General features: G+C 38.6%; 1 long non-coding RNA gene across 1 annotated transcript; it reads right to left on the bottom strand.

Annotated features, from left to right (window-relative positions):
* Window positions 1-695: 695 nt before the first annotated feature.
* Window positions 696-24,050, bottom strand: LOC134158279 (uncharacterized). Its single transcript, XR_009962693.1, has 3 exons — window positions 24,039-24,050; window positions 850-1,276; window positions 696-761 (listed from the first exon to the last, which is right to left on the bottom strand). It is a non-coding gene; the product is annotated as an uncharacterized LOC134158279 (long non-coding RNA).
* Window positions 24,051-26,621: the final 2,571 nt, after the last annotated feature.

Here is a 26,621-nt window from a genome sequence, read left to right as displayed (position 1 = left end):
TTGCAATCATTCGTTTTTCTCTTCCTCTATCTCATTCTGTTTGGGGTATTCACTGTCAGCTCCTGTAGCTGAGGCATCAGGTTTATCCATTCGTCTGTCCAGCTCATGGCAAGGCTTGACAAACTTTGCAGGCAGTCGCCATGGACCTGTAGGCAGGAGGACACAAATATACCTCCTCCCCCAGGTTATCAGTTCTTGAGAAGCAGACAGGTTAAACTGCACACTGTTAACAGTCAAGGAGTTTGCTGCATCATTGCCTCTTTTCTTCTTTTTTTTTTTTCCTGCCACCCTGATGCTGCTTAGGTGACGGCCCATAAAGCTTGTGGTTGCACTACCCCTCTCGCTTTTTCAGTTAGCAGTTCTTATTTCAACCGATCTATCTATTCCTCCAGGTCTTGGATTCACCCCCAGGTTACCTTAAACATACTAAGCAAGGCTCCTACCATGCACCCACTGTGTTGCGGGTGCTCTTTAGGCTTTGTCTGTGGTGTCTCTACAAACTGCCTCAATACCGCAATAGAAGTTGAGAAGTTGGGTTTGTTTGGTTTTTTTGTTTTGTTCTGTTGTTTTTTTTTATTATTTTGTTGTTGTTTTGTTTTCTTTTTCCTTCACTCCTCGGCTCTGGCGTCCTTCCTGGCCGTTCCACTGGTGGAGCACCGGGAGCTGACTTGGAGGGCAGCTTGTTTTTTGTTTTGTTTTTTTTTCCAAAAGTCGCTCACCCTGCTTTGCGCAGCTACAAACGCCGGCCTGCTCGGCAGCAGCTATAAAAGCCTGCCTGCTTCAGCAGCAACCATGAATACCTGCCTTCTTCAGCAGCAACCATGAATACCTGCCTTCTTCAGCAGCAACCATGAATACCTGCCGGCAACCGCACTTTTGCATTAACCCTTTCTTGCCCGAAATGTTCAACTGTTACCTGTTAAAAACTTTTACATGAACCCAACAACAAAAAATACACAGAACACCATCTGCTCTCAACACACACACACACACACACGTATGGGATCCCACAAGCACACTCCACACAACTACAATATTTGAAGCACAAAATCCAGACAATCGTTACTCCCACTACACAGTCCCACGTACAGAACGTGGCACAAGGACTCTGTGGAGACTAACAGCAAACCAGCTCCGAGAAGCATCATTGCAGTGTGAGGTGGCAGGCTCATCCTTAGCAGGCATCCCCGCAGAGGCTCTGCCTCCCCCACAGAGCATGAGGCTTGGGCTTTTATAGTGACCAAAATGCACACTCATTCCGACACAGGTGGCCAGCCTATGTTGAAAGAAGTGGCCAGCAGTATCTACAGAGGTCTCCAAGGGTTGATAGAAACCTGGACATACTTATATTTACCAACTTCTAGTACATGAGTATCACAGAGAAACTGTATCAAATGAGTTGTATATGGGGTCCCAAGTCCACGGTCTGTCACAGTATGCCCAATACCCCTGATAAGAGCATAAGAGAGACCTTCCCACCACCAGAAAATCACACAATACGTCTGTATCCCGCGCTGATCTCGCTTCCCTGGAGGTTTGGGGGAGGGGGGCTTGGGGGTGGGTGGTGGGTTTTTTTTTTGTTTTGTTTTGTTTGTTTTTTTGTTTGTTTGTTTACTTTAACGTAAAAAAAAGGTTGCTCCCTTCACTTTAAGAAGGACTGAAAACATCCATAAAATGGATGTCCTACGCTCAAATTTCAATTCATTCAATCACTGACAAGGGGGTGTCCTGGGGTGATGCTGACTCTTTCCAGGGTTTCACCCATCGAGCTGGCACCCACCGCAAACCGGAATCTGTAATTTACACACATATAACCTCAACCTGTTAGTTTTACTTCCACAGGACCTTTCCAAATGCCGGTTTCCAAATCCTGTACTGGACCAGAATACCCGGAATTTTAGTCATATAACCTGAACCTAATGCCTGACCATGTATTATAGCAGGAGGGTCATTAAAGTCTCCTGCCAATTGCAAAAATTCATAACATATACAGCTTGAGTATAAGAGGATTTTAACCCGTATGTGGTCACCACTTGTCAGGCCTCCTTAACTATTTTGAGATCAAAAGCTTCCCACTCTTTAACCTCTGCTGTGTATTAAACACAGGATATGCAGAGAGGCCCATTGCAGAAAATTCACCTGTAATAATCGCATCTTTGATTAACCTGTGCCAACAGTGTGCAGGATTTGTGCCCCCCGATACCTCTCCCACCCCCTCCCCCTGTTTGCCTTCTTTAAGGAAGGGGTTGTGCGGAGGATAAGGTGGTGGCACTGACAGAGATGGGTCGATCCAAGTCTCGAGGGCTTCAAGCTTTTTCATCAATTGTTGCAGCTGAGCGTCTCCAAGGCCAGTGAGTAGCTGCTGATGAGCTGAGCAGACCGACCTGGGAGATGAAGAGTCAGCGTCTGGAAGCAGAGCATATAAATCTGGCTCAGGTTCAGGGGACTTGGGGTCTGATCCTGGGTAGAGCTCAGGGTCTCCGTTGTTTGCAGCTATGTCTTTCTTGTCAGGTGTCTCTCGTTCGGTATGTGCCCATCTGCGGACCTGGCTCTTGCATTCATCGGCTCAGGGTATTGATTTTTTTCAGCACCGTTCCAGGTACCACAAGAGGTGCAAAAGTCATAGCCGCAGCACTGTGATGGGGGTGAGGGGAGACAGCCCCTTCTGGAGCTGTGGCGGCAAATACAGAAGCTACCGCCACCCTTTCCAATTTCATCTCTTTCAACGTCTCAAACACCAGTCTCCAAAGTGTAGTGTTTCTGTGCACCCTTGGTCCCTTTACTAACCTCGCGATCACAGGACCACTTTAACAGCCTCTGTAAGGCAGCACTATAATATTGCAGTCCTTTCTTAGAGAGAACGTGTTGGAGGAGCTTCACCACCGCCTGTTCCTCTTTGGATAGCAAGTGCCCCATCTCCTCCCCGGCCGATCACCTGATCAGGGCGAGATTCCCAAAGTTTTGCAGACGTCTGACTTCCCAGCGCTGGGGCAGCGCTGAATTTCGGCCGGCTCTCCGTCCCCTCCTTTATGTTGGACCTTCAAACTCGTCTTCGTCGAGTTACCGATCGGAGGGTCCCTGTTCGGGCACCACTTGTTGACGCGGGAGTCATGGACAACGCAGAGACGACCAATGTGATCAAGCGATTGCCAAATTTATTACAAAGCCTTAACTCCTTATATACTATTTCTTACATGCAGTTACAGTGATTTGGCATATTATGATTGGATACATGTCTTGAAGACCCTTAGTGACTAACATATAATTGGTTAAGCACAGGTGTGAGAACTTGACCTCGAAAGCTTGCCAACAGTCCATAGTTCTCATAACTCAGTGAATTCCAGCTTCTTCTTATCTTGCTTTCTTAAGCTTCCTCGGGCCTCTCATGGCCTTGCTGTATCTTTCAGGATTATTCAGAGTTTATGTACCAATTATCCATTCTCCTGTGAGAACACTGTCTCCACAGGGACTGTTTGATACTTCAAAGTGCTGGTAAAGCTTTCTCTCATTTCTCTCAAGCTGCACAAAATGCACAGCCAGTTGTACTTTGGCAAGACCAAAAAGGTCCTTGCCAGTATCTGAAGGCTAGTTTTAAAAAAGCTTTATGCCATACACCTGCTACCTTTTGTTAGATTAAGTATGGGTTTTACTTTTGCTGATGCAGAAATTCGCAGAAGAAAACTATTTTTACTGGCTGTACTTCATAGACTTGCATGAATTTTGGTTTATTTGTAACTTTTTTTTTTAGTATCATGATAGAACTATCAGCTTTCTGTGAGCTGACATTGGAAATCGTTTGGAACTTAATGTTCTCCTTTTTGCAGCAAAAGGAGATTATGTTTATTTTGATTGTGTTCCCCCAACATTCTCATTAGAAAGAACTGCACACAAAAAATTGAATTAGTAGAGAAAGATCTCCAATTTCATACACAGTGTTGTCATGACCAGCTGTCATTATTTGGTAACAACAACAACAAAGTAATTTTTTTTCCATGCGTCTTTGCTCGTGAATTATTTGCCCTTCAGCTTCCAAACTTTGTTGTGTGTGTTAGTTCAGCTGTTGTCAAATGTTCTATACTGGCATGTAAATATATTCTCTTGAGCAAATAAAGCTAATCTGATAGTTGCTTTGAGAAGATATGAAGCTGTCTCACCACAGTGTGGCTGTTTCATAAGGGTCAAAAAACAAAAAACATGAGAATTCAGCAGTTTTTATCTCAGTTCTGTGAGGGCACTTAATCACCCAAACACTGCAGGTTGCATCTATTCTGTTTTTCCAGCTTCTCTTTCCAGTCAGTCAGTGGCTGTAATTTGAAGACAAAATACCTCTTTTTAAGCTGCTATCTGCTAATAAGACCACAAGAGTCCTTTTAGTATATCAGTATATATGCTACAGGTATAGAGAGTAGCTCAGTTTACAGTCCTAGTCTGCAGCAGTCACAATTAAAAACGGTTTTTGCTGGTAAAGTCAAGTAGAATTTTTGCTCTTGCTTCTTTATTATATTGCTTCCTGTCCTTTCTGCCACAAGAACATCACAAATTCCTTAGTGTCGTCCACACACAATGTTTTGGCAGCTGTTCTTCATGTTCTTTTTTTGTAAATTCTCATCAAATGACATCGTGGTCTCCTTTTCACTCTGTGTGCTGTTCTTGGCATGACGATGAAAGAAAAGACTGGAGAGACTTGCTGGACATGCTCTCCCAGACAGGTTGTTTCCAACAAGCTCCCTAGTATCTTGCTGCATGCTGTAGGGTCTTCTTAGTTACCACCTGCAACTGGAAGGCCTCTCTCCTCCTTCTTCTCCTCCTGACACTTCCAAAATGATGTCTAGCCCTGTCCTGTGTAACTTCTAAAGGAATTGGTTACGTGACTTTTGAATAGTCTGGAGAATGTGATGAGGAACCAGATTACTAAGGCATCCCAGTGGCTGGTTTATTGATGTTCTGGATAGTGAGTATCCTATTGTTGCACAGTTACATCAAAATCTTTTATTTCAAGCCAGGTAAAATGAAAGTGGCGTAATTTATTTGCAACGTACAAAACAGACAACAGTTACCAATGTTTATAAAAGTTACATTTCATTATCTACTTTCATTGAGAATTTAAATAATTGGAAATGTCCCTCTCTCTTTTAGCCAACTTGCTTGTTAGTGACGCAAGGTATTGACTTCATCTTTTGGCATTTATTGTAGAATTCCACTCCATGGTGGAGCTTTCATAGACTTTTTTTTTGCCTTGAAATGCATTTATTTTTCTCATGGAGGATATAAAGTTATCATATTTCTTAATTATATAAAAAGAAAAAAAGTTGTAGTTTTGTTTTAGTAATATCCGTATTTCCCTGTTAGACTCTGTCTTGCGTTTGACTCCCCATTACAGTGAAAGAGGAAAACTCTCTCTCCTCCTGCCTCTTTGTGAACATTTTTCAATGTGAAGAGTCTCACTGTTTAGTACTGAGAGTGAAATCCTGAATCTTGTAGTTAACAAAGCCCGGTACAAATATGTAAATGGGAGAACTCATTACTGGCTTTTATCTGAGGTAAGGATACGTTGGCAATCAGCCTCTTCAGACTAAAAACTGAAGGATGCTGCCTTTTCCTTAAAGCCTGCTGGAAATACCTCTTCAAAAATTTATGTAGATAGATTCTCAGTGACTAATTGGGTGCACAGTTATACTGAGACCATAATAATTATGACAGTCTATAAAGCTTCCACTCAAATAAAACAGTACGTATTGGGGATTCAGTAAGTCAAATAACTAAGTAACAGTTTGCAAAGTTGACTGAGGTAAAAGTGAGTTGATTACAAGGAAAATGGTCCTTACAGTGTCCTATTTTAAAAGACTTGGCAGAGTGATTACACAGTATAAGTTTCTGCTTAAAGAGCAGAGGTGTCAGTAGTCCTTGTGCCTTGGGATACATGACAACCACCTCTACATGTCAAAGCCTCATGTAAAACACACTGAATACACATGTGGAGGTGACAGAGAACAGATCAGGCAAACTGCAGAACAGAAGGGGAGGTTGTATTCCCGATGTGTGCACTAGACTTAGCAAGGCTGCATTGTGGAACAAATCACGGTGTGCTGTGTGAAATAGGGATTCAAAAGACATCACTGGCATTGTCAGCAAGGCCCAATGTGCACATTTATACTGGGGGTGTTGTTTTTGTAAATGTGGATAGCACTTTAATTATCTTATTATTTTCTATTCAATTCATTTAGTTCTCTCTGCTGCACCTGTTATGAGAACACGTGCAGTTGTCAGACAATCTATGTTTCTGCCCATCCTAGTGGCAATAGCTTTCCCAGTAAATGAATGCACCTTTAGCCATTGAACAGAATTTGTTGGTATGGTCTAGTGGACAGGAAATAAATAACAGAGGAACTTACTCAGATTGTTTGTGGTCTCTTTTTCTTCCCTAGGAAGGATACTAATTCTTGTTTGTTGCCTTTATTTCCTGCTGATTGACTTCAGAGTTGTTCAGCAGATAATTATTTTTCTTCTCCCCAGCCCTCTATTCCGGAAAATATTTTTTGTGAGGAGCAATTGTTAGAGCCAAGCATTAAGAAAGAATACGCATGTGTGTAGGTTTTGTGTCTAGATGTAACTGAATGGCTATTAAGGGGTGCTGGTCCCTCAATCCCAAGCTTTTAAAAATCAAGGGATAACAAAGAAGAGGCAAGCATTAAGTAACTTTTATCAGAGGGGAATGGGAAGTTATCAGACAGGAAATGCAGAGGTCTTCAGACTGAGCCTTGGAGAGAGAAACTTCAGATATGGAGTGGGTGAAAACTTCACACCAGGTGGGATGACACTGATAAGGAGAGTCAGAAAATAAAATGAAAAGATGGCTACTAGTCAGATGTTAGTGGCTTGGTGTGAGAAATCGGTGACAGTTGAAATTACTTGTCTCTGTCAGACACATTCTGATTCATGACCATAGAGACAACTTGGGCAGTACTGTCTGAGCCCAGAGAGGACTCAGAGCATGTGCATACTCCATGCCTGTGGCCTCCAGCACACACATGCAGGCTCTCTGAAGCACTGTGAAGGAAACTCACAGTGTTTGAAGGCTAGGACAAGGACTGTAAATCACTTGTGTTCCACTGTAACTTTGTATGATTTTCTGCTTGCATTTTTAAGGACTTCATTGATACTTTTGAGTATTTTGTGTCCCATGTGCCTAATTTATCTGAAAGTGCTATGAGGAAATGAATCATCATTAGAAAGAGAATTATATTCTGAACAAAAAGGAAAATGTGGTGGGGATTATTTTCTACCATAATCAGGTCTGCTATATTAAGTCATGTCAACAGGAAAAGAAAAAAAAAAAAAGACTGAAACTAAGTGTAAATATTGTATTATTTAAAGTAAACCTAAAATTCAATAATCATAATAATCACTTTATAATAATAATAATAAACACTTAAATATAATAATAAACACTTTAATACACTATATTCCATATTATTGTTTTATGCCTGCTTTGGGAAAATAGCCCAAAAGAAAACACGATTCTACCTTGCAGTTTATGTATTGTGTTGCAAGTGATTAATTTTCAGGGCATGAAGCTGTCATGTTCATTATGCACCCTCAAGCATAGATATTATATCAAATATTGTCTCTATTTGTTCAGCAGCCCTGAGAGATGTTCTTGAATGCCATTATGTTGTCAAGCTGAAATTAAATGGCAACTTTTAAATATCTCCTTGATGCGATATCTCAAAAAACAAAAACTTGTGATAAAGACATTGGACAAAAAGAAAGCTGTCACATTCCAATTATTAAATGTAAATAAAAGCTTGTTTAAAAACTTCAGTTACATGTAATTTGTTAGTTAATGTCAACAAAGAGTTATCATTAACTGTATTCATTCAAGGCAGATGTTTTACACATGTAAATAGATATCCTGGGTCTCAGAAGTATTCTACAATGTGTGTTACTATCTCTGAGGTGCAAAATGTAAGTTCACCACTGAAGAAGGCATTTTAAAGCTGTAAGAAATATTGATTTTGAATGGTGCTTTTGTATGGTTACAGATGCGCAGGACTTCACAATAAATAAGAGAAATGAAGTGAGGAGCTAGGCTGGAGCTTGCCATCCCTAATATATCCCTCTCAAAACCAACACTGAATGGTGTCTATGCTGCAGTTACGTATCTGGCACCATCTAAAGAGTAATTCAGAATAGAGTCTTGTCAGCATAAATATAAAATGATACCTTAAAAGAATAAAGACTTTTGACCAAAAAGTATACTAAAAGTTACTTCTTAATATTTTGTACTTTGTCAGCTGACAAAAATATTAATAGTGTATAGTGAATCTATTTTTCTATGACAAGTTCTGTATTTTTTTCAGTACTGTTGTAACCTCGTGTTTTGGCTTGCTCTTTGTCCTGGGTTCAGCAGTAGCAGTCATTTTGCTCCTTCTTAGTAACTAACTGGTGCAGTGCTGTGTTTTTGACTTTCAGCCTGGGAACAGCACTGATAACACCGATGTTTTTAGTTAGTGCTCAAATGCTTAGTCTGACCAAGGACTTTCTGAGTCTCATGCTCTGCCAGGGAAGAAGGGAAGCCAGGAGGAAGCAGAGACAGAACACCTGACCCAAACTAACCAAAGAGGTATTCCATACCACAGCACGTCATGCCCACTATATAAAATGGGTGCAGTTACTCAGAAGGGCTAGTTCACTGCTCAGTCAGGCTGGGTATTGGTCGGCCAGTGGTGAGCGGTTGTATTCTCTTCTCTTGTTATTTCCCTTATCATTATTACTATTGGTGGTAGCAGTAGTGGTTTTGTGTTATACCTTAGCTACTGGACTGTTCTTATCTCAACCAGTGGGAGTTTCATTCTTTTGATTCTCTTCGCCATCCCTCCGGAGAGGGGGTGGGAGGAAGGGGGAGTGAGAGAGAGACTGCGCAGCTGGATTTAAACCACAACACTCTTAAAGGCACTAATAATAAAAGCATTTTGGTTAAAGTGACCTTTTCTTTCAATCCGGCTTACAGAGTGTCTGTTAAGACTCAATGTACATTTTGGTTTCCTGAAATAGAAATGGTTCAATTAACCTAAAATGATTTTGTTTTGGGTTTTAAAAAGCTGTGGGCAGGTTCTTCAGACAGGTTCAAAGCTGTGAGTCTTTCTTGGAACTGGGCAAAAACAAATGTGAAGAAGTTAGAATCCTTTGCATAGCAGAATTTCAATTATCATGCTGAATCTGCTTTTCATACAAGACAGGCCCCTGTGATTTTTAAAAGGGGAAGTCCTTTTGCCAGTTTTGATGTTCCACTCCCTCAAAAAAATAGGTAACCCAATGTCCTGGGTTCAGCAGCAGCAGTCATTTCTTCTCCTTCTTAGTAGCTGGTGCAGCACTGTGTTTTTGGCTTTCAGCCTGGGAACAGTGCTGATAACACTGATGTTTAGACTGACCAAGGACTTTGTGAGCCTCATGCTCTGCCAGGGAGGAGGGAAAGCCGGAAGGAAGCAGAGACAAGACACCTGGCCTAAACTAGCCAAAGAGGTATTCCATACCACAGCATGCCATACCCAGGATGTAACTGAGAGTTACCTGGAAGGGCTAGGCACTGAGGGGTTGGACGAGGTATCAGTCAGTGCTCAGTCGGGAGGGGTGGGGCGAGTTATTGGTCGGAGGGTGGTGAGGTGTTGTATTCTCTTCCCTTGTTATTTCCTTTATCATTATTATTATTGGTGGTAGCAGTAGTGATTTGTGTTATACCTTAATTACTGCACTATTCTTAACCCATAGGTGTTACAGTCTTTCCATTCTCCTCCCTGTCCCTCCAGGAGCAGAGGGAGGGCAAGAAGAGGGAAGGGTGGTGAGAGAGGGTCTGCGTGGCTGGGTTTAAACCACAACACCCCAAAAAAACAAAACGCCATAGTATCAGAGCAGAAGGTTGCTCAGTTCTACAGGTTGCAGGAGCTTACAAGTTGGTATGCTGAAGACAGCACTGGGGAATACAAGGTGCAGCACTGGTGGCTAGCTGCCCTTGATGCACCTAAGAAGGCTTTCAATGAAGACAATGTTCTTGAACACCTCCTGTTTTCTAAATAGAAATATATGCCAAGCTATGCTAAAACTATACTAATGTACATGGAAAATAGGGAAGTGATTGGTGACAGCCAACATAGCTCTATTAGGAGAAAATTATGTCTGACAATTTTGGTGGCCTTCTATAATGGAGTTTTGGCATCAGGGGATAAAACAAGAACAACTGATGTCATCTACCTGGATTTGTGCAAAGCATTTGATACTGTCCACATGACATCCCTGTCTCTAAACTGGAGAGGCATGGATTTGACAGATGGATAAGGATAATGCTGGATGGTCACACTCAAAGATTTGTGGTCAACAGCTTGATGTCCAAGTGGAGACCTCTCCAGTGAAGATGGGTTGAGAGAGCTGGGCTTGCTCAGCCTAGAGAAGATTTCAGGGACACCTTGCAGTAGCCGTCCAGTACTTAAAGAGGCCTACAAGAAAGCAGGAGATGGACTTGCAAGCACGTGTAGGGATACTACAAGGAGAAATGGCTTTAAATTGAAAGAAGAGCAGATTTAGGTTAAATATTAGGAAGAAATTCTTTACTGTGAGGGTGGTGAGGCACTGGCACAGGTTGCCAGAGAAGCTGTGGATGCCCCATCCCTGCAAGTGTTCAAGGTCAGTTTGGATGAGGTTTTGAGCAACCTGGTCTAGTGGAAAGTGTCCCTGCCTATGGTGGAACTAGATGATCTTTAAGGTCCTTTCCAACTCACATCATTCTATGATGACTCTAGTATATGCATTTTTGAAGGATGGGGAGTGGGAAAATTTATCATCAAAATACACTTTTTAATAGAATGACTGGCAGCTTGATCCAATGAAACCTTCTCTCCCCACCACAATTTGCTGCCATTGGGTGGGGAATGCAGTTTTCATTTCCTTTCCTTTATAACGTCTTAGCTGGCATTCATGAGAAACAGCTTTTGCTTGCGGTTAACTAAGGAGCAGATTAGTACATTTTCTGGATGGGGAACCGTATGTTGAGAGCACCACCCAGTGGTAAAGCTGAAATTAAACAGAATTTTTAGTAATTCAAAAGAAGGTACCTCTTCTTAAAAAATTTACAGATTGAATAAAACTGTATGAAACTATTGGCTACATTACTCAAAAAAAAATTTACTTAGCAAGCAGTCTGATTTTCAAACAAAAACCAAAAGCTATCAAGAAAGGAGTACAGAAACAGATTTGCTTTTCAAAAGAGTTTACAAGCAAGCTCTTATGTTGCTTTGTGTGAAAAGTTCTGTATGTATGTCTTTACATGACCTGGGCTGCCTGATAAGCCTTAGTGATGTGCATTTTGCTGAATTTTGCAAAATATATGTTAGCATTTTTAAGAAAAAGAGCACCTAGCCTGTTCTCAGAAAAGAGTGTTTTTTAAAAAATAAAAGGGGGGGGGGGGAAGGGACGGGGGGGGACATGGGACAGAGTGTATTCCAAGCAGGAAGGTGAGGCAGGTAGAGTTTGAAGAAAAGAATATATTAGAGAACTGAAGAATAGGTGGCCAAACATGTATTTATTAAGAAATAATTACATCAACTGCAGCTAACAGTCATATTTGTTGGAGCTGGTTTTGCATCCACTAGTCTGCCATCAAATAAATGTGTCTTTAGGAAAGGAATAGAAAAGAAATAAGGAGATTTCAAATGCCATTTCATAAATAAATAAAGACAATGAAAGCAAATGCATTTTCATATATTGGTAGTTTGGGCTGTAAGCTTAAATCAATGTGTGGATTCTGTATGCAGGAGCCAAGCCCAAAATGTAAGAAATGTAAGAAAAAGTGTTTGTTCAGTACTAAAAATTGCTTGACATAGGGACAAATTGTACACTGCTTTGAAACAGCTCAGTGAGCATTTGGTGGCTAAATGTTAGAAGATACCCTGGGCAGACTTCACTTTGAACCTTAATGTTAGATAGACTTAGTGTCCATTTGGCCTTTGGACTTCCAAATTGAAATCTAAGCAGAAGTGAGATGAAGGAAGCCGACCAGCTTCTAAATCAAGTGTGAGACTCTCCTCTGCCTTAACATGATTTTCTGCAGGCAATTTTCATCTGCTGGTTGTTCTTAAATGGGGAAAGTACCCTTCAGTGAAACCCATTCCCACCCATGAGCAGTCTTGGAAGCTGTTCTGGTGCTCAAGCATCTCCTGAATTCAGCTGTCACTAAGGAGCAGTATATTTCCACAGCGATGGTAATAAAACTTCTTCATTTTCTCCTTGGTCTAGGTCTGAAACTCACATGCTCCCAAATTACTTGTTTCTCAGGTTCCCTGCTCTGTATCCATTCATTAAAGCTCAAAGACAGCTAGAGACATGAAAGCCCTAGAAAACGTGACACCTATGCGCACTGCAGCATCACTGTGTTATGGAACCATTGGTGCAGTGTTGCTGAAAAATCCATTTTATGTCTGTTAAACACAGTTCTTTGGATTTTTCCTTTCACAGGAACTGCAAACTTTCTATGATTTGTCAAAAACAAACAGAAACAAAAGAGGGCTGTGGAAGGATTTTGATGCTGAATGCAAACCTGTCTCCTCAAAATTAATTAGGAGAAGGGAAACAGCATGTCATTACTCTAGATGGTACCTTGTGGCCATCTGCCTGAGCTATAGCAAATGTGCATGCTGTGCATATATATTTAGCTCTACCTCTTCTGGCACAAGTCATTAGACAAAATTCAGTTCTTGTGCAGTTTTTTCTTTGATATGGTCCCTGTATCTGTTACAAGAAACATAAATCCAATCACTTTTCACTACCTCACTCTAGAAATTAGAAAGAAAGGAGGAAGAAGCAGCAAACCCAGCAGTTTCTTTTTCCTCAGCAAATGATGCTCTCAACTTCAATAAAAATATCTTCTTACCATTTCCTTTCTCAGGCAGAGTGCGGTTTTCTCGCCATCTTCATATCTTTCTCACTGCTGTTTCTGGTTCTGTCCCCGCCTGGCTGATGCTTAGTTGCAATGAAGCTAAAGGCCTGCCCTGGTGGGTTTTAACAGGCTCCTGGAAAATCCCTTAAATTACATGGATAAAAAATATTTTCAAGAACTCCAGTTAAACAATGGCTTTCTGTTGATCCACCCATCATCAAAGCAACAACAGGGGGCTTTTAGCTCTTCTTTTATTTAGGTAGAAGTAATCAAAGCCAGTGATCATCTAGTTCAGCCAAGTAGTCAGGTTTATAGTTTTGTCCACTAGTCTGTCAACTGCTGGACATTATCATGGTAGTTGCTAAAAAAAGGCTGTATTCCTATCCTGACAAAAAGCATATAATATCAATCCTATGCTTTTAAGCATAGCCCTGTAGACAAGGTTTTTCTGTTGAGAAAAGACTAGATTAGCTTGCCACAAAGTTTAAACCTCCTAAATTTATTCATGTAGTAAATTAACTTTCATTTTTCCTTCTGAAGATGAAAAAATTAATTCCCTTTTAAAATTAAGAAGGCTAGATAAAGAGGTGAATCACTACTTGTAGTTTCTGCCTTGAATGTTGTATGTTTTCTTAAATTAATAAATCTTTCTTTATAAACCGAAGATCTAAATTTTAGTATTTAATGTTAGAGATGAGCATAAGCAGTGGAGAAACCAGAGCAAGTCCAAAAACTGCTTTGCTGTCGATGAAGCTATAGTGATTAATCTCATATTCTCAGAATTCTGTTACCAAACTACAATTGATTGCCTCCACAGTTTTTTTTTGCACTGAGTTATCAGGCATGTCTGCATGACAGATGATTTCTGTGCCAGACCTTTGATTAACACTTCTTTTTCCTAAGCATGCAAAGAAAATCAGAGGAAGGAGGTAATGTTTCTGTAGAAACTGCTACCTACAAATAACTGTTTGCCACTTTATCAAATGGCATTTGTCCCTCTAAGTCAAACCATTTCAGAAAAAAATGGAGAAAGCTGTCAGGTAGTTCAGCAACATGAATCTGTAAATTAATTACTTTGCATTAGATGCTATTTTCAACCAAATTGTAATGAGAGGGCCAACTCCCTGCATCTAGGAACTGTGCTGCCTTTTGAGATACTTTAATTTACTCATTAAGTCTAAACACACATTTCTAGAGAGATCTTAGAGATTGCACCTGAAAAATGCTCCTCTCCCAAAACATTATCAAAGGCAATGCACTCACCACCAGTGTTATTTAGTGCCAACTCAGGCTGCAGTTGGAATGACAAAGTATTCATGGGCTGAAGAAACACTCATAAAGACATTCCCTGTCCTCTCCAGGAAAAGACAGGTGCTTAGATGAAAACATTGCATAGGATACGTGTTTGATTATACCAAGATACAGCTAGATGGAATTCCTTGTTAGGAAATTTGCTTAGAGCAGACCTTAAAATATAGCTCATTGGTGATACAACACTGATTCCCTCCTGCTGAAGCTAGATGGAAAGCTCTCATGTCTATAAGGTGATGTCAACGACTGGCCACCATTCCAAATACTAAAAGGACCATACAAATATTTAGCAAAACCCCAGGATCTGAGGATGAATTCTGATCAGGACTAGATTCTTTCTTTCATTTGTAAAACACAGAGTAGGAATGTGAGCGTACCAAGTAGAGATTAAGAAAGCATCCTGCCATGGTAGACTTCTACTCTTCCATACAGAGAAAGGTGGGTAATGCTGTACTATGCTTTCCCGGGCTGATCAGTGTCAATGATAAGCTGTCTGTGACTGTTACTGCAGAGAGAGAGAGATAGCACTTCTCTTATTTTTCAGCTGTATTTGGGGGAGTTACTGCCATGTTAGGTTCTACTGAACAGTCCTACTGCTCATTCCTGGTGTTTGGAAAGTGAATTCTTGTTAGCCTGGTCTGGAGGCTCATGTTTTCCCTACTTCTTTTTTTTTTACTTAAAAAAAAAAAATCCTTATTGGGAGTTCCCATTTGGTGAGGATGAACCTATCCAAATTAAAATAATTCTTTTATATATTATATAATAATATATTATTATATGTATTATGATTATAATATATTATATAATTATATATAATACATATTATATAATAATAATTTTTTTATATTATATAATTATAGATTTTATATATATAATAATAAATCATCTGTTCTGGCAGATCTCAAAATCCTTTCCTCAGCACCGAAGACATTTCAAGGCATTGCATCCAAGTTTGTTAATGTTTCAGCATTCCACCTGTTACCACCTTGTTGCAACACAAAATATCAGGAAAGACACACAGTCTTTTCTCCAAGGTCTTTAACATGGACAAACAGGTGACAGACATCAATTTTCCAGAAAGTGGTACAAACAGTCTTTCTCCATGGATTTTCTGTTGCTAAGGAGATATAGTTCTGGAGGCAAAGGTGAAAGATGTTGCTAATAGTACATGACAGGCTGTTATCAATCATCTGCTACATTGATGTTGACCAAATACAAACTTCAAAAACTGCAACAGCTGCTGATTCTATAATTTACCTCTCCCATTCTGCCGTCACATGCGTGGATTTCTGCTCCCCAGTGTATCACACACAGTTTGAATACTCTAGGTTTCTGAGTTCTGTGTTGGTATATTTAAAGCAGAATAAAATTGCAAGATGCTTTAACTATGTATTAAGCACATGAAATAATTTATAGTGTTATAGATATACCCAGATATTTAATAGTGACATAGTGTATAATGAAGCATAGTATGTTTACTTTGCAGAATGTAAAATAATCTTGCATGTGAAACCTGTAAAGCACTACCACCTCCAGTCATCTAGTTTACTTGATTTTCCTCTCTCTACAACATAACTGCTCAGGTCCCAGGCGATGTGTGTAGGGTACCTATTTCTGCTCAGTCACATTTGGAGTTGGCGCATATCTTTCATTTTTCCAAACAAATGAGATAGATAAGTTAAATGCAAATGAGATAGGCAACTACCCATCTGGGCCTGTGAGCATCCTATGGCTTTGAAAGTTGTGTACTGATGTGTATTATAGATATGCTGATACAAGGTTTTGGTCTGACAAACTTGCAAAAATAATTATTTTTATTTTCTTTTGAGGTTACCAGGCTACTAAAAGCATATTGGTTTGGTAGTATTCTGCTGGCACTTTAGAATAAGTTTTTAATTTTTAGTGGCATAGGTTTTATCATACAGCTTTCAGGCAACTAACAATAACTGGGCACTAATGTTTGTGCTCAAAGGACCAGCAAAAAGTCCTACTGCTACTTATTTATCTTAATAAGAATGCTGTTGTATTACCTGGTGGCTCTAAGGCGAGTGACCAGGAGCATGGCATGGTACAGGAAAATCATACGACTCAATGAACTGCTCCTAAAAAAAAAAAAAAAGAAAAGGGGGAAAAGCAAAACCGAGGAAGCAGTATTCTGGAAGAGAGAAGCAAGCTTTTTGCAGGAGGAGAAAGAAGCATACTGATGTCCCTTGAATGATAGAACAATTTTCTTTTTTTTTAATGAGGAAAGGGGAAAATATATATGCTTATCCAGGTATGCACATATTTTATTAAACAAAGAAATATGATTTCTTTTTCTAAATTGCTAGGCACTTGGAGGCAAAAAAATTTAGAGCTTCTTGTAGCCTGCTCATGCTGCCCAACAGGCTGATAGACTGCATATCTTATGGTACCTTCATTCAGTATCCTGAGCTAGCAATAGATTATCAAACACATGGGCTGAGACTTTCAATCTCATGAAATGGCAGTGTTATGTACTCTTCTCTGTGCCCAGTTCACAAGGGATATAATTCTGCAACAGTCCTGCATATGCAAATTCACACTTTAGTAAAAGCTGCAGAAATTGTTGCTTATAACCTGCAAGTATCCTGGCTCCATTCCCAGTATCTTGCAATATGGTGGCTGTCACATCTGCACTCATCTCAAGTTTCCTGACCTCTTTAAACATGGAAATGCTTTGTCAGATATCACTTTTCTTTGGAAAGAGTTTTTAGGGAGAATCAAATGCGAACAAGTACAAATACTGCTGAGAAGGCAAATGAAAAAAACCTGAGAGCACACATTACTTCAAAAGTACCTTGTCAACACACTATCCCAATAAGTCTAGCATGTTGACAGATAGAAAATCCCTCTCAGTTAACAGACCATTAAGCAATTGTTTTTCAGGAACTGAAAAACTATTGAACTGCAAGATATTCTGCAAGAAAAAAACTCGGCACTTAACCTGAGGATAATGTGCAAAAAAGTAGCTGTAAGTGAACAGAATCTAGTAGACTATAGAGAATGTCAACCAAGGAAAACAGGAAAATTTTTGGATCACAACTCCTTTAAGATACAAGAGGTAAACACGATACTGAAGCATCACAGCAAACATTTATGACACATAACTCAATCCAGAATATCAAATATTTTGGGTCCTGACTGGGAACCAGGGGTTTTTTGAGTCCTATGAAAGTTTTTCTTTTTAAAGCAGTAATTAGTTTTAAAATTAAAACCTTTTTTTGATACCTGAATTCACTGACTTCTGAGACTGAATGCTGAAACCCACAGCATCACTCTGTAGAGGAACTGGCCTGAAAGAGAAAAAGTTTTTGGCTTCTGGCATGTACCTATGGAAGTAGTTATTAGCTAATGACTTACATTGCAAAACAATATTTTATTATACAGTTTTCTATATCTGTCCTAGCTACAGGACCAGTTCAGTTTCTAGCCTTTGTGAAAGTGTTTAGGCACACTCTCTCTATCATCCAAGTCAGTATGAAAAGTCTTGCATCCTTGCTGAGGCACTGCCATTCTTTCTCAGGCCATACTGCACAATAAGTCAGACAGAAGGTTCAGGTTTAAAACAGCAACAAATGAAAACCTGGTGCTGTTTTTTAAAAAGTGCTTTGCATGAAAGTCCATCAGGGAAACAGCAACATCACCGAACTTCACAGAGTTTTTGTGCCAAAAGGCATGGAAGAGATATACCCAGTAAAGCTAAGGGGAAAGCACCCTCTGTGACTCCTTTAACATCAATCTCTTGAAGTGCTTTTTGAATCCAGAAAGTATCTCTTGCATCTGGACATGAAGGTGTTAATGCCCAAAAACTAGAATACAGTGTAGTATCAACAGTAAGGTTCATTATGTGGCAGCACAAGTTTCCATGTGAGGTTACCTTACTTCTCCCATTAGATGCTTATGACATCCAGTTGGAAGTTTGATATACTGGCAGCTTGTAAGCTGAGCAGAACAAAAAATACAGGCCAGTGAAGGAAAGGCAATATGTAAAAAAAAAAAACAACACAACCACCAACAAACCATGACCCAAAACTTGACTGATAAACAATGACCTTTCCAGTATAAACTAGTTTGGAATAAACTAGTGAAATTTTACATTGGAGGCATTGAAAAGTGAAAAGCAGTGCTTCAAAACATTACCCTTTTATGGCTGTTTCTCAATGTTCTCAATCACATTTTTATTAAAATATTTTTTTAAACAAATGAAAATTCTACTCAAAGACTCTTAATCGCTATCAGTGCAATGCTAACTTGAAAGTTTGGCACCTTTGGTGATAAGGATGAATATGAAAACAGGGTCCTCACTATGGGTTACTTCTGCTTCTTAGTGAGATTTGTGAGGTCGAGAAGGGTTCCTAAGAGCATTAAGGATACGTAAAGAAAGAAAGACAGGGGATTAGTCAGAAAGAATGCAAGGCTAAGGTTTGTCAAAAAATGAAGCAGATGACTCTAAAGAAGTCTGTGGAGCTAGATATAATTCTGACAGAAAAGGGCAGAGCAGAAGTTTAAGAAGTGAGTCACTATTTCCCACCTCCCAGCCCAGCTGATAAACCAAAAAAAAACCGAGCAGCTTTAAAATTGAAGTATGCTGCCAAAGACCTGAACTGGGAAGAACTTGTAGGCTTCATGTAAATCTTCTTAAGACCTTAGCAGAGAGTAGAACATAAAAGGTTGGAATTATTATATTTGACATTTCCCCACGCACACATTTTGATCCTGAGCTGCCTCAGGCCTGAAAGACTTAACTGTTCAAGGAGAGTATCAGGCAGGTGGAAAGGTATAAAAATTATCATAATATCCTTTAAAAAACAAGTAATTTAGTTCTTCAACATGTTTGAGGTAATGAATATGCATTAAGTTTTAATGAGTTAGGATGTTTACTAGGTCATGAGTTAGGCATTTATGTACAGTTCCTTGTTTCTGCCTTTTGTAATGCTACTACATTAATTCTGTGATGGCACAAGCAAAGGCAGAAAGGTGCGAGAGAAAAAGAGGTTTGTTTTATTTTTGGTGTGAAAACAGCAAATTCAGTGTGAAAGTCAAAATAATTTCTAGCATAATTACCTGCAAATAATTCTTGCTTCTTGACAGTAGAAAGATAAGCTGTGCTCTGACAGATCCACTTGTTGTAAAGGAATAGATGCTCCATTACAGATACAAGCTAGAGCAGACCCTATCTACCCTAACACCTCTTGGGAGTATGCCCAGAAACCAACACCCTCACTGACAGTGCTGCTCTCCCGAAGTGTATTAAATAGGTACAGGATGTAGCCCATGTTCAATAATGAATTTTACAATTAATATCACCTGTGTTTTTTCCCAAAACCCAGATGTTGTTTTTATTTAACAAAACATGGTTGTGTATGTATGAAAAAGAGAGAAAATGAACTACCTTTCATTATTAACAAAAACTTCAAGTTAAAGAATGGTTGCTTGGACAAAGGCTTGTTCTATTTGACTCCTGGAGATTTAACTCTGGAAACAGCACTGGAGAATGCTGATATTCTGTCACTCTTAAACACATGATGGTCGAAGCTCAGGGGCTTATGAAAGCAACTGCTTATTGCCTCACCCCACAAAAGCATGTTCTGAACCTCACTGAGGTGAAAATATCGTTTTTTTTTTCAGGGTGCTCATCGGCATCAGAAAAAAAAAAAAAGGCTAGAAAAGGGCTCTGGCTTTGCAGGGCTCTTCCGAACCCCTCCTCCAGCTCCAAGTTGTCTCAGACTTCAAGTGATGTAGATTAAACTCTAGACAAAAATCTAATGAAGAAGCCTGCCAAATCAGTAACATAACATTCCCTTATATTGAAGTAATGGTCACAATTTTTATAAACCTAGGTGTTGAACAGGCAGCTCCAAGAACATATAGATTTCAGAGGCCTCCAGAGGACCTGCAACAGAGAAGACATGTATGTTCTCATTTTAACTTCAGTACCATGAAGGAAGGAGCCAAGTTAATGTTTAAAGAAAACATTTTGGAAGGTTAACAAAACCCCACTATGCATAGCTCTGCTCCTAATGGTGGTCTCTCTTACATTTTGTATTGTTGTTAAAACTATGCTCCCCTTGGAAAAGAAGGAAAAAACTGTGGGAAATGAGACAAGCTCTGGGAAAAATGTTGTTTCCCACTTCTTCATTGTACAGTGCATTGTACATTACACTGTTCTACCATGGATCACATTTCTGTGACTGGAAAAGAAGTCTGTCTTACGCTACTAAATTCTTCAGTGCTAGTTCAGTAATACAGTGAAGAAAATGACGCAGAAACGTGAGGCTGATATCTACTTGGATGCTTCTGGCTGAGCATATTGACTTCAATAGCCTTATTCATGCTCATGTGGTGTTGACCTGTGAGCTATTACTCTGACTTTCACTGGATAGTCTTTTTCTACTTATAATTCTATTTTCCAAATTCAGTAATTTGTTATTATTGGAAACTTAGATAGTCTTTGCTCTGATACTGTTGGTGCCTTATTACAAGCATAATTCAATGGATTTTTTTTTAATTAATGTTTAATGAATAATCATTTCATTGTGTACTAATTCATAGTACAAGCAAAATGTTAACATAGACAATACTAAAAGAGTGGGAGAAGATTTAAGTTCTTCTGTGGTAAAGAAATAAAAAAGATCTATAACAAAACTGCGCTTGTACCATATTTGGATTAGCTCCTCTGTCTTTTCTCTGTTTTGTATTTGTTTCAGCTACCACCAATCAACTGTACTGATAAACCAGTATAACCCATGCTCTTCATCTATTTGCAAGAAATCTAGGCAATAGAACATTTTTCAAGCAAAATATATAAAGGATGAATGGGAATGGAACCGATGCTTTTCAGTAAAACAGTGGGAAAGTAAGGAAAGGGCAGCAGAAACTAAATTACTCTCTGAGGTTTCAATTCAGAGTTCTTCCTAGACTCCTGAAAATTCATTAAAGACCTACCAGTGCACTTGTCAGACATGGGCTTCTGCTTTCTAGGTCTGTTTTCCTAAAGCTGATTTCTCCTTAGGGCAATTATGGGAATGTACTGGTAACAACTGAAAGTTCACAGTGAGTTCACACAAATAAAAAAAGATACAGGTGAAGGAAAAACCAAGCTTCTAAAAATTCTCTTGAAGCACTACTCCTTTATGGCATTATTTTTACCTTTGACACTCTAGAGCTTCAAGAACAAAACACCATCTTCTAAGAGCATAAATAGATCAGGGAAATAAAACTGTATCTGGAAAACAAAGCCCTCTTCTGTAGTTGTGCATGTCTCCAAACAGCTACTCTGATGCTTTCAGCTTCCCCTTAATGTAATTTCCAAATTAATTCCATGCAACAACTGACTGCTTAGTAGAGCTTGCAGTCATTTTCCCGCTACCTCTTATCACTTAAATGAAAACAAAAATAAAGCAAAAAACAAAACAACACAAAACAAAACAAACACACACACACACAAAAAAAACAAAAAGAGCTTCTATTTTTCTATTTTTCTCTTTTCCAAGGAGTTACGGATCATCAGAGTGGTAGATAGCCTGTACTTGCCGTTTTCTTGGATGCATGTTTTCCTCCTCTTCTGGAGAAAGGTCCTTTCTCAGGTAAAGTAGAAGTATGTGGCATACTGCTTATTTATTGACCCTGATGATGTTGTGTACTCTTATAGAGGTAAAATTTAACAAATTACAATTGCAAGATATGTTTCTTATGTCTAAGAAAATAATGGATAGATAGAGAATGATGTTTTCTTTACCTTAAGAATAGAAAACTGGTAGTCAGTTTTCTGTTGTTTACTGACCTGTGATAATTTAACTGGCATATAGTGATAGTTTTGCCTCAAAGGGTTATTGCTGAATGCCACATTGAATTGCTGTGGAAAACTACAGATAACCTGGAAATGCCTCAAAGCCTGTGACGTATACCACTCCAAACACACACAGTTATTCACCCAAAGCTACATCAACTCGAAAGGCCAATCTGATCCACTCTTCTTCTTCCCTTGAACTTTATAATACTCTCTGCTGCTTTCTTAGTATACTGATTGTTTTCTTGACATGATTTATTCTTTTCCCTAGCCTGGCTGTTGTTATCCAACATTGTTTTCATACCAGTAATACTTGAAATTACACTGAGAAGCAGTGCTTTGGTAGTATGTGTTGGTTTTCCCCTTAATACAGATTTTGAGAAATTTTAAACTTTCACTTTCTTCCTTTTCTCTCCCCCTTCACTGATCCTGTTTATCTACCTGTCACTGACTTAATTTTGAGAAAATATCCCTAAAATAGCATGATCTCCCAGAATTTCTTCCTGAATCACGCCTTAAACAGCAAGCACTAGCATAACATTTGGAAAACAGCACCACAGCCCCATTTTTCTCGGATTCCTTTTCTTTTACCTTCACTATTTACAGAAGTCTGAGACATACTCTAAGCTAGTGTTGCCATGGTGTCTCAGATTGGGTCTGGCATCCTCCCAAGGATGTGTGTGGGTAGCTCTTTTTTCCTGAAGTTTTAGGATGCGCGATTGACATTTTTCGCCCTCATGGTCATTTCAAATGAGTAGAGAACAACCAAACAAACAGATTTCATTGAAGAGGGGTCAATCCAACTTCTGTACAGTGTGCCAAGATAAACACTGATATATTCAGTATTGATGTATTCTGAAGCTGCCATTTTCATTTCATGTATATTACAAACAAAGAGCTCATGGATGTGAATCCAGGGATTAGCTAGGCGTATGGATTTGTTTTTTCCTTTTGTGATTAATCCTCCTGAAGATGGTTCTGTTTATTTTCTGTATTTGATCCTTCTCACCTCTACCTAACCAACATACAGTTTCATAAAAATGTTGCCACCTTCCCTACTTCGGAATTTAAGAATTTCTGCATATTTCTAGATGTACCTATTTATCAAAATATTGTGTTAATGAAAACACTTCAACAATTTATAGTACTCTTAAAGAGTGCTTACATTTTTGGTAATATATTAAGTTTCCAAAAACTGTTCTAATTTCATGACAAACCCCAAGATTTCCAGCCCTATTTCCTGAAAACAAGGAGTGCTTCACTTAATATTTCTAATAAGAGTGTACTTTAATAGAAAATTCTCCGTTAAAATATGTCAATATAAAAATCTAGCAAGGACAAGATAATAGCCCAACATTTGTTGTATAATATTATTTATTCCCTTATGGCTTGTGCATTAAAATATCTGCCTATTTTTGTTATTCAATCTAATTATGCAATAGCTTCCTAGGAAATGTTTTTCACTGAGTAAATTGTTATGAAAAGCAATTGTTCGCTATTTCTGTCCTCAGTGCTGTTTTATATTCTTGTCTACAAACAGAATTTATAACTGAAATAATGATAAGGGTATCTTGTCACAAAAAAAGAACATGTACTAATCCAAGAACTGATGTTAATCTCAACTGAAATTATATTTTAATCTCAGTTGCACCTGAAAAAAAACTACAGACTTCTGCTGTTTTAACTTTTGACTCTTCTGTTTAAATATTAGCAGTGTTACCTGACTATGGTAATCTCAGGGTTAGCAAAAAGAGAGAATCATTGTAATAGGATCTGAATGTTTGAACTTAGTGTGTCTGCAAAAAGGGGGAAATGCATTTTTCATATTAATGAAAGTAGAGTTTTAAAAATTCTGAGGGTTGTAAACATCGCTTTGAAAGCTCCTGATAGGGACTATGATGTAGTCACAAACCTTCTTCCTGCATTTGTATTAATAAGGGGATAGATAAGAGTGAAACACTACAAATCTTGCAGGCTTTTGATTTTTTTTACTGATGTCAGAAGTTATGTCAGTTTTACATTAGCTCCCTTCTAACTTTTGTGCATTTCAGTATTATCACTGAATGCTGTTGCTAGAGGTAACTGCTAGCAGACATGCTCTTACCTGTCTTCTTTCTCTGCTATGGTCCCTCTCCTGTATATTTCTTTTTTTAAGCATTTTGTCAAGTTTGCTAATCGAGGAGCATTCTGCAAGCCAAGTATCAGGCTGGGTATGAGTACTCAGAGTTTAATTAAAAAGGTCCCAAATCACCCACCTCTAAAGGCAGGAGTTAATCCCAGAGAAGAGGTCTCACTCCCTTTGATTTTGCTGCAATCCCTACTGGGCTAAGCAGCTACATTCAGTATGAAGAGTGTTTCCCCAGAGAAATGGAAATGCAACCCTCTGCAGCTGCTTTCAGAGGCTTTTTTAATCAATATAAGATCCTCCATAAAGATGAAACAAAAATTGTGGCAGTTGTCTCTACACAGGGTAGAGAATTTGCATGAGTTTTAACACGTTCAGATTCAAGGAAGACCTGGAGCCTCTTGTTTTTTTGGACAAAACAAGACAAATTTTGCAGACATTGAAAGAAAAAAAGAGAAAATGCATAGAAAAGAGAAGTGTTTGCTCAGTAGCTGGTGGTGAAATGAAATATAAAACCTGTTCATATGTGCAAATAAACTTGAAATGGGATGGCTGCTGATGGACATCACTTCCTGCTCGGGACATTCAACATAAAAGGTTGAAATGCTTTATACATTTATTTTTTTCAGATGGCAAATTTGTAGAAATAAAACCAAACTGAAAAAATATTGTAAGCATGGAAATACAGGCATGACATTATTTAATTTTTTATTGTTAGTTTCCCAGAATCTTTTAACCTCCCTCGAAGTTGCATTTGTTACCACATAATGCTCTGATGTGAGAGTTGAAAATGTCTTCAGTAAGTTTTAAAAGACTTTGTTGTTTTACAAAACAAAACCACAGGAATGTATCAGGTAAAGGTGGCAAGGTACAGACAGTGGAAGGGCTGCAGGGGTGGAGTCTGTGAGAAGAGACAAGGGGCTGCTCTCTGTCGCTTCCTGTCAGCCGCACAGCCACTTCCAGTCAGCTCCAAAATGTAAGAAAACACCTTTTACTTCTCATGGCATTATAATAGGAGTGATGGAAGTTTGCTAATGGATCTATGACTTTAAAGGAAGTCATCACAAAGAGGCATCTGCAAAAGTATTCAGGTTGTGATACAGTTTTTGCATGGTCCTCAAATGACAGCGCATACCATATTGTGTGGCTGCAGCTCTGTACCTGTTTCTGTAAGCTTTCATGGGTTTATAGAAAGGAAACGTTTGTCCTTAATTCTAATAATCTCATTTTCTTTCTTCATGGTTTTTCATATTCCAAATACGATCAACTGAAATGTCATATTGAAAAAGTGTGCATCTCCTCATTCACTTCCAATTGATGCTTTCTTGTAACCTCACTGGGTAACAATATTTTGAAAAATCAATGCTGAGCATTAACAACTACATAAAAAAAACCTTACATCTATCTGCTTAGAATTCCATTGGTTCCCAGAAATTATTACAAAGGGAAAATGAAAGGCTCAAATGTTCAACTCAAAGTATTGGTACTTATCTTACTTCTGCTTGACAAAGTCTACCCAAAACATTTCTAGCTCGATTTTGCAATCAATTGAAGAAGTTCCAATTCTCTTTTCAGAAATGATTATCGTCAATGATTAATATTATAAACATAACTTTTTAAAAATTAAAGCTTTGTTCTGCTTACAATTTTTTGTTCAAACTCACAGCTGCATTTTTATTTCTATATGTCCAGTTTTAATTGCCTACGTTGAGCTTTGATATTCAATTTAGCAGGCAAAACGCCCACTCTTGAAAATCAGAGCTATTTCAAATTCTACCAAAAGAAACATTACAAACAAGGTTAAGTGTCCAACGCTACATTTTTACATTCACATAAGTAGCTTTGACTGATTTCAGTGGAACTTCTCATACAGTTAAGAATCTCACGACTTCAACATTATGAGTCACAACTATATTAGTACATTTAAAAGGCAGGTTAAGAATCTGAAGCGTTTTCCAAACTGATTTTTAGAAAGGAATGTTTTCTAATATGCATTTTACAGTGTATTACATTTGTTACTTCTTGGAGTTAAAAATTATTGAAAAATGTGACATTCCACAAGTCTGTGTCACTTTATACCATCCATAAATTATAAGTATTTTTAATTATAATAGTATTCAGGACATCAGGAATAATTAGTCTGCAGGTATAAAAAGAAATCTGTTATATAGTCCATCGTGAAAAAATATTTTGAAACTGTGTAAAATATAATGAGCACTGCACACTACCGAGCAAGGTGGCCTCAACTGCAGCGTTTAATCACTTACTTTTTCCTAAAGAACAATAAATGGACTATTTTGTTGTGATACTTCTTTTTTTTTTCCTTTCTTTTTCCTTGATAAGCACATAAGTGTCAGCAGTTGTGTTAAAGATGGCATGGAATTATGTTTTCTGTATTGGGCTGAAATTTTTGTGATGCTCCTCAGTTTTTAGGGGGAACTTTTTGTGTG

The sequence above is a fragment of the Pezoporus occidentalis genome, unplaced genomic scaffold (genome assembly GCF_034315485.1).
Source record: "Pezoporus occidentalis ecotype Australia unplaced genomic scaffold, CSIRO_AGI_Poc_V1 ctg129, whole genome shotgun sequence".
Classification (NCBI taxonomy): Eukaryota; Metazoa; Chordata; class Aves; order Psittaciformes; family Psittacidae; genus Pezoporus; species Pezoporus occidentalis.
Note: the sequence above shows the minus strand (reverse complement) of the source record. Positions and strands in the feature narration are given on the sequence as shown.